Source organism: Octopus bimaculoides, chromosome 1 (genome assembly GCF_046866305.1).
Source record: "Octopus bimaculoides isolate indiv1 chromosome 1, ASM4686630v1, whole genome shotgun sequence".
NCBI classification, from domain to species: domain Eukaryota; kingdom Metazoa; phylum Mollusca; class Cephalopoda; order Octopoda; family Octopodidae; genus Octopus; species Octopus bimaculoides.
The window spans coordinates 16,501,860-16,511,859 of NC_142928.1; the positions used below are offsets into that span (position 1 = coordinate 16,501,860).

Sequence of the window (10,000 nt, forward strand, 5' to 3'; positions counted from 1 at the left end):
ACTGAAATTGTAGCAGACTATGTATTAGAGAGTGTTTTCACCTTTCACATATATATGTACGTGTGCGCGTGCTTGTGCGTGAGAGTATGTGTGTGTTCTTGTTTGTTTGTGAGTGTGTGTATGTGTGTGTGTGTGTGTGTGTGTGTGTGTGCTTGTATGTGTGATTATGATTGGGTCTGTGTGCACGCGCGTGTGCGTTTGTACTGGTGACTTGAAATATTTGTTTGCAGACGTTTTTAATGTATTCGTGTTTCGCTTTACAAACTGGAATAACCTTAAAACTATACATTTTAAAGGTTATATATTTAATCAAATATATGATTTATAATATATAAGATATTAACAAGGATTGCTTTAAATAGAATTAGAAGCCACGTCACTCTGTGCAACATCGTGTCTAGGCTTGATTCCTGATTTAGGATCTTTAATCGTATGCCTATCTTATGTAGTTGTGAATATCTTATATATACTTTATTGATTTGTTTCCTTCCCATTTTACATTGTCACATACACACACCACAAGCACAAACACACACACACATACACAGATGCATACACACACATACACAAACACTCATGCATTTAGTAAAAGTTTGGTTCACTTCCACATGACCTCAAATTTCTCCGACGTGTAGAACACTTTCATCGGATCAGATATCTGATGCAACTGTGTTCTACGCACGTAGGAAACTTTAAGTTATGTGCAGCTCAGTCCCACTCTTATTAGGTATATGTAACACTAACCAAATAAGCTGAGTATTATTTTCGTTTAACATACATATATGTGTGTGTGCGTATGCGTTTGTGTATATCTGTGTATGTCTGAGTGTGCTTGTCTGTGTGCATGTCTATGCTTGTGTGTGTATATTTATGTGTGCATATATGCATATATGTACGCATGTGTGCGTCTGTGAACAATTTCCTATATATGTATCCATGATTGCGTTGTGTAAGTTATTGCTATTTTGTGTTATATATGTATTATATCGCATTATACCGTACATTACATAGTATAATCAGATATTTACATATTGGATTATACCATGTCTATTATATACCAGAATTATATCACAGCTGAAGAAGAGAATACAGATGCAAAACATAGAAATTGTAAACATAGACACTATTTCTGGCAATCACCGATTTCATAGCATTTATAATGTTAGTGTATTTGTTCAAGTTTTCTGTTACTGTTACCATGTTTTTGTTTGTGGTCTATTCGAGATTCATTTCAAATTGGTTCACTTTTGAAAAATTATTGTCATATATACACTAGTTGCAGCAGTTTTAATCGTTTATTTTGACAAATTATTTATTTCTAAGAATGGCATTTGTTGTGACGATAATATTCGTGGTGTATGTGTTACTAATACATCTAATAGTTGTAACATTGTTCATACTCTCGTTCTTAAGCTTTTTTGTGCAATCCCAAAACAGCTTTTACTGAGCGTAACTATGTTGACCAAAAATATTCCAGCAGTAGAGAATTCCATCATTTTTTCTATATCTAGAGCTATAATTGCCAGTTGGGTCCTTCCATTTTACGTTAGTAGTGTAGAGTGTAATTTGAGGGAGATTTGGATACTACATCTAGTGTATCGAAAGACCACACTGAGGCTCCCTTGTAGATTTGCAGTTGTTGCTGTTGATGCTGTTGCTGGTGGCGGTGGTATTACTTTTGGTAGTAGTTGTTGCTTTGTGGTATCTCTACGGACGACCTTGTTGTTGATTGTGGTAGCATTTGGGGCGGTGAACGCTGTTGTTAGGGTTTTAAATGTAATCTGTTTCGCAGAAACGAATTTTCCTATATTGGTATTTTTGTTGAAGGAAATAATATCAATTTTATTCATTCTAATCATTTAACATTTTGACATCTGTTGTAAACGTTATTCGTGAGGATAAATTTCTCTGATTTTTTTTTTTTAATCTTAAAATTAATGCGTAATAAATTTTGTTGGTGATTTCGTTGTAGAAGCAATTAAAAGTTGTAGTTGCTGATGTTGTTGATGTTTCGGCAGCGGCAGTATCGGCAGCAGCAGCAAGAAGTACAGAAGTAGTAATGTATTTATCGTCTGCCTGTCATGAGAGCCCAACACTGCTGCCTACATCTCAACACATGTAAAATCATCACCAAACGGCGCAGAGTGTACGAGTTGTCCTGTAAAATTCCCTCACTCAGTTTATTTGTAAACTTCCACTGAAAAAGAACCAGAAAACTTTCTCTCAATAACTTCAATGAAACGATACAGAACAGCTTTAGAATTTACCAACAAGCACCTGCAATCATGCACCAATTCAAACACACGGGATTATATAGAGAGAATCTTGAACAAAGCACAATCGCAAGTCTTTTTTTAATTTTATTTTGTACTTGTCAAGAAATAGTTTATTGTTTATGTTAACATTAATAAAAGAGGATTTTACACTGTATTTTGGATCAACTTATCTCTCTTTGGAAATGACTCTACATTGTGCATTCGTCTATGTCTTTATGGAAACATCTACGTGAGAGACACTATGAAATGTTAAAGAAGTAATGTGGAACATCAGTGAAGACATAGAATTATAGTGATTATAGTATGTAAATAAGTTCAGGTAATATAAATTTAAAAAATAAAAAAAGATTCTAGTCCGTAGTTAAAAGTGTTCAGAATGCGAAATCATTAGCACCATTTATAATTACAAATTGTATGTGCGTAATGTATGTATAATGCAGACTGTCTACTTTGTGCAAATTATACGTCTGTAATGGTTACAAAAGACGAGTTTACTCAGCTACTAAGCAGAATTCAATCAATATGCGAGAAACATCGATACTATAATTCATATAATGTAAGTGACAAGGGACTTTAACTTCAATCAGTTGAAAGAAAGATGTAAGACAAATATTTCGAGATAAAGAGAAGCGGAGAATGAGAGCGAGAAAAACAGACAGACAAAGAGAGAGAAAGAAAAAAAAAGAGAACTGCAGTACATTATGAGAGAACAAGATCCTATTCTTTTAAACATCACAGATCAAACGCCATCGCATTTATTGGTTCAAAATCACTAAGGCGCAGTTTAACTCCAAACAAGTAATATCTTTGGAAAATACAATAAACCTTGTATAATGATGTATTTTATTGGGCAATCAATCTAATCCATTACCTAGACGTTATACATTCACTACTAAATTTATGACAGCAATATTCACTCAAAGCATTTACAATCATATGTTTCTATTCAATATCCAGTTTATACTACACTATCAATGACACAATAGGTAAAGAAACGGGAATGTTTCATTTTTACGAATACAAAGAGAAAAACAAGAATGACAAGTCATTAAAATAACATAACTATCTTATATGTTATATATGTCCAGAACACTATTAAATATGTAGTTTATTTGGCAAATATTTACCATTATATAACTTACATTTTGATTGTGCACAAACAATATATTTTAATGGGTAAGTAAACGGTCGGTGGGTCACACATTGGTATTAGCGATACAATGAAACTAGATTTTCAAATAAAAATGAAAATCGGACAGGAAAACCACTGTCCATAAGATGCATTGCTGTATGGTACTAAAGGTAATATTGATAAGCATTCGATATGAATATTTATATTATACATATATACACACGTATTTATAAGTGTGTAATACGTGCGTTTCCATTATTTTTCCATCACATTGTGATGTTAGTGTTCTTTTACGTGTTGTATATATTGTCAAATATGGAATCGGTACATACCAATTAAATGCAGAGACGGACCAACACAGTTTATGTATGTGTATATGTCAGTCCTATGTGCGTGTAAACGTGCATATACACATATATACACCTGTGCCTGTGTAGAGTATATATGAGTGCATGTGTGTGTGCGTGCATTTGTATATGTAATATATATATTATACACATATTGCATATTACATCTACATATATATATATATATCTGTGCGTGTTTGTTTGTGTATATAATATATGTAAAATTTATGTAGAATAATGCATGTATATATATGAATATATACATGAATATATATATATGAATATAATAGAAGAATATATACATGTATACATATGAATATAAAAGAAGCGACGTAAGAGAGTAGATGTTTATTCCATTCCTTTACAGCTGTTTCATAGTCTTGTTGGCCGTTTCATAGATATTATATCACCATTCTTACGCACATAAAGTATACATAAGAATGCATAGGATATATATATATATGTGTGTGTGTGTGTGTATTGACCAAACAAGAATATCACTCCGCCGAAGAACCACTCTTCACAAAGAACAAATCCGCCGCCCACAATACAGGCAGATATACGTCAGTGAACACATAGATAGGTGTGCTGAGAACCTTAATCCTAATTTCCTAATTTTCCCCTTCTATCAATGTTCACAGAGCACCTGAGTACAGCAAAGCATAAATAAAGAAGCAACTTTCATCAATAAATATCATCCACAACTTAACATGAATCCAACATAATACAGAACACTACTAACCTTACCGAAAATTCCACTAACACCCATACATTTCCTATACCTTTCATACTGCAGTTTTATATAGACCTAATTGCACCACGTCCAGAACTAATTACCTCCCTTACACAATCTTTTAATTCAGGGACTAGTAGACCCGAAACCGTTTGATAATCGGTGCGTCGGTGCGCATTCAAAGCCAGTGAACAACAATGACGACACCGGTTTGACTTTGAATCCCTTTAACAATTCAAAATAATGAATTTAATTCCTTTTAATTCTACCCTAATCCATCTAATTGTATTTATTGATCGCTACTTTTAATAGAAAAGCCCTTATTTTTTATATTCAATGTGCCTTTTCGTTTTTTTCTTCTTCCTTTCCTCCTAACTTTTCCACGTGTAGTTTCTATTTTCTTTTTTGGAACATATTTCTAAGATATAGATATATATATGTATTTATAAATATATATGTGTGTGTGTGTGTGTGTGTGTGTGTGTGTGTGTGTGTGTGTGTGTGTATGTGGGTGGGGGTGTGTGTGTGCGTGTGTGTGTTCGTATGTATGTATATATATATATATATATATATATATATATATATACACTGCTTGGAAGTTACCTTACATCTTATGGTTTTTCCCATTAGGGGAGTTATAATAGTTTATTGGCTCCTTAACTGTCTCTTAACAAGCTGATGATATTTCCGATTTTAATTTGCGAACGTCAAATTTACGCAGTACTTCATGGCTTGAACAAAAATGCTAATAACTTTTACTTGAAAACCACATGTACGTTTTTTCAAAATTCTCACTCTGAACAAGTGTTGTCACACATCTATATTCTTGACACTACCAAACACCGAATATGTATCAATAATGACTTTAGATATATATATATATATATATATATATATATATATATATATATAACCATGACTGAAAATAGAAGTGTAGCTTTAAGTCTTCTTAGGTTATATTGATATATGATATGCGTTGTTAATTAATGAACACATGTACTTAGTCTCAAGTAGACAGTTATTAATATCGACGCAGTTGGAGAAGATATGAAATTAATTGTATTTCATTCATTTTTCTTCACTTATTTGGACAGAACAGTACTAGAGAAGTATTTTTCGTTATTAACAAGCGAATTTCGAATGAGGGGCCAGTAAATCTCGCAGATAGATGGATGAGTATTGTATAAAATGAATGAGAGTATATTTCAGATTAAAAGAGAACTTTGTTTGTCTTAGTTTTGAAAACTAAAAGAAGTATTAAAAAAAACGAATTATTTATGGAATAACCCAATAGTTTGTGCCTACTCGCGAGAATATAAAGATCTAAAACAACGAGTGGAAGCATAGTACAGCCTAGCAACAGTCGCGGTATATGCATGTATGTGTGCAAGTACAGAAAGAGAGAGAGATTGGGGGAAAACATGCAGACAAATAGAGAGACAAACAGAGACAGACTGACGAAAACTGAGAGAAACAGTTAGACATACGTACATGCATAAAAGTATATAAAGGTGACCCCCTCCTTTTGGTCATGAATGACTATGGGATTGCACCTAGAGAGTTACCCTCCGAGGCACAAGTCCGGACAAGGTTGTTTATGGAAGACCAGCAGTCGCCCAAGCAATACCAACCTCCCCTCTCCACGCTGCCGATGTTATTGAAGGGAAAGGCAAAAGCGGATGCAGGTTGGCACCAGTGACATCTCAACACATTTCTACAGCTGAGTGAACTGGAGCAGCGTGAAATAAAATGTCTTGGTCAAGAACACAATACGCAGCACGGTTTACAGAAAAACAAAAGACGGAGACAGGAATATGAACAAGGAAGTGTACTAGTTTGACGCAGGGGAAAATGAAAACGTCTTTTACGCTTCTAGCCTACGCTGGAATAAGAGGAAACACGTAGATATCATATATATATATATATATATATATATATATATATATATATATATAATATATATATACCCCACCCACGCAGACGCCATGATTAATCGCTGACCAAACACCATTCAATTTTTTTTCTCCGTGCTTTTCTCCTTGTTTTCTCCGTATTCTTTCTGTTGAAGAGCGTAGCTCGAAACGCTAAAGACTTTCTATATTCCCGAGCGTCAACCTAATACATCCTTTTGTTGTTTACACCACCTGTCCTCGTCTGTTGTTGTTTTTGTTTCGTACGTTCTCCCATATATATACATATATATATATATATATATATATATATATATATATATATATATATATATATATACAAACATTCATATATACATACATATATATATATGTATATATACATACTTATACATATGTTTATATATATACACGCATTATTGACAACGAAAATGTAAAGATAGTGTTAAATAGTATTAAGAATATATAAAATGAAGACTTTAATAGAATATAAACAATTTAAATAAAGGATATTATTGAAATGCTAAGTGGACTCGTTGATCAGTCTTTGTAAGTATATGTATGGACGTGCATTTATGAATTTCGTCATGAATACAGATGTAAATCAGTATATATTCTTTCTATTATTTACTCCGTCAGGACAGGTAACACCATGAAAATGGGATGTAACTGAGCTATTCGATGAATAGAAATCAGAACATGAGTGGCAGCTTATGAAATGCTGTCAATATAATTGACTAAAATCTGTGAAAGCTGTGCCCCAGCATGATTGCAGTCTAATGACTTGCAGCCAGTAAAACAACTTTTGATAGTTCCTATAATGTCAATAAGTGTGAGAAATACCCGCTGTTAAATAAAGTTAACGTATTCATGTCTTTACAGTAACTTTCTAACACCAGCTAAGAATATTTTCTTTTTCTAACTAGAAATGTCATTTTTATCGATTCGATCGTACACATTTTATGCAATGGAATGAATAATGCATATATTCACTGATGTTATTTTTATGTTTTCTTATTTATCTATCTCTTTCTTTTTTTTTTTTTACATTCAAACTCTATTCGCCATCTTAACAAATCACATGTTGAAATCTTTTCAAAACTTGAGATCTGATCTTGATATATACTGGATCTTGTTCGGTTCATATTCATAAGGTTATATATTATTGGATACTGTATAATTTTTGTGCGGCTTTTTTTAAGGAAGAGAAAATATTCTCTACTACTATATTTCAGGGCCACTAAGATCGCTATGGGGAAGAGAGTAGGTTATAACGTAAACTAGAAAACTGATCAGTATGCTTGCATAATTCTGAAAATCGCTAAAACCCAACAGGGTAATTCTAACTCTAGCAATTGAATAGAGTGTCAGTAGTAATATCCCATTGATAGTTATTACATTTTTATAGTTTCTTCAGTAAAGGGCTCGAGGCAAAATATAAATATACAAATTAAAATTGACATTGAAATGAATGTAATATATAAATGTGTAGATATGACACAATAGTGTGCAATAAAATGCATAACATTTAGTCATTATTACTCCATGCTTCATAAAATATAAACCAACAATGAGACGTTCTAATAAATTATCTATACCTTATGAAAGTTGGTGGAAAATTTATCCCTATTTAGCTATATGTATCTATATATCTACAGTTTGTATATATCCATACTAACCTTCCCCATCTCTTTTTACACACGTGCACTAACACACACACACACACACACACACACACACACACACACACACACACACACACACACACAAACACACACACACATACATACGAATGAATGAATAAACCAAATAACCAAATAGGTGCTCAACTCATTTCGTAAAAGTTACATAGGTTATAATTTAAAAATCCGCTTCATTCGGCCCTCTCAAACTTAAAGATGTGTAGCCTCATCACACGAATGTAGCTCGTAGCTGGAGACTGGCGTGCTTGTATCCTGTAATGAGCCTACGAAATCTAATTTGCAAGGGACTGAATCAAATTCTTTCTTAAATAATAATAATAATTATAATAATAATAATAATAATAATAATAATAATAATAATAATAATAATAATGACAATAATAATAACAACAACAACAATAATATATATATATATATATATATATATATATATACACATATGCACACACGCACGAACTCCCCCCGCCACACACACACACACGTATGAATGTGTGTATGCGTGTGTGAGTATGTATGCATGATAAACTTTAAATGATTTACGGGTGCCCTCCATAGCTAAATAGAATTGATGACGTGTATCACATGAAAGAAAAAAAATCTGCTGGTAAGCTTATTCTAGTTTATAGATACTGAATTGATAAAATAAATTCTGAATTTAAGAATCACAGTATTAATTTCCAGCACAAGATCAGCTCTTGTCAAGGCGGTATCCGATGATACACTTTCAAGATATGATTATCTTGCATTTTCAAAAAGAGTGTATATCACAAAGCATGTTTTACACGATCTTCTTTCTTAAGGTGTCTTTTTTTTCTTAGCCGAATGTCGATTCGTTTATTATTTCTTATTTCTTTATTGCCCACAGGGGGCTAAACATAGAGGGGACAAACAAGGACAGACAAAGAGATTAAGTCGATTACATCGACCTCTGTGCGTAACTGGTACTTATTTAATGGACCCCGAAAGGATGAAAGGCAAAGTCGACCTCGGCGGAATTTGAACTCAGAACGTATCGACACAAGAAATACCGCTAAACATTTCATCCAGCGTGCTAACGTTTCTGCCAGCTCACCACCTTTCGTTTATTTGTTTATTATTTCTGGCAAGTAAATTAGTAAGGATCCCAAAGAGAGGAGAATGCTTAATTAGACTAGGATTCTAGTAAGTCATATAAATATATCCAAATTTAATATTGCTCTATATGGCTCCATGTTATAAGTACTCTTTTATTTAAAAGACTAATATGGTCGCATCTTAAACTTTATTCCTTTCTCTAGATTGAATCTAATTGTAAATTCTGTTAGGAAATTTAAATACATACCTTAATACCAATTGCAACTGTCGGTATAAGATAATAAAACGCCTAGAGATTACAGTGTTAAACTTAATATAAAACATCAGCTGTCATAATAGATTCTAAATTTATTGCATATCCTGTTTTATAAGAGTTTTAGCCTATAAGTTTCTAAGCCCCGGTGGCAGTAGTCGTAAGCATAAATCCTGGTACAAGAAGACATAATTAATATATTCGGTAACAATTTCAACTTAATTTCTTTAGGCGTTAATATTAAAAGGTGCATAAGGTAAAGAGCAGCTGCTATTTGGATTGATCACAGTAACATATGAACTGATTCAGCTCCAGGTATATGCGATGTGCATACGCAACGTACAGCAAATATTTTGTGTACAAGTTCCTTCCTTATCGACGGAAAAATATTAATGTCACCTACCTGCAGGATATCTGCTCACATTTTATATGAATAAAATATGTACATTTCGTATTCATATTTAGAGAAATATATTCAAATGTAGTTTATAGATTGTGTATTATACATAAGCACACAATACACATAGATATGCCTGTATGTGTATATATATATATATATATATATATATATA

At 32.8% G+C, this 10,000-nt stretch overlaps 1 protein-coding gene and 1 long non-coding RNA gene across 3 annotated transcripts in view; both read right to left on the reverse strand.

Annotated features, from left to right (window-relative positions):
* The window catches only part of LOC106876580 (glutamate receptor 4), a 735,993-nt gene that overhangs the window by 174,679 nt on the left and 551,314 nt on the right, over positions 1–10,000 (reverse strand). The window lies entirely within an intron of this gene.
* The window catches only part of LOC149137460 (uncharacterized), a 74,841-nt gene continuing 66,925 nt past the window's right edge, over positions 2,085–10,000 (reverse strand). The window contains exon 3 of the long non-coding RNA XR_016241006.1: positions 2,085–2,197. This is a non-coding gene — a long non-coding RNA (uncharacterized LOC149137460). The remainder of the gene's footprint in view (positions 2,198–10,000) is intronic.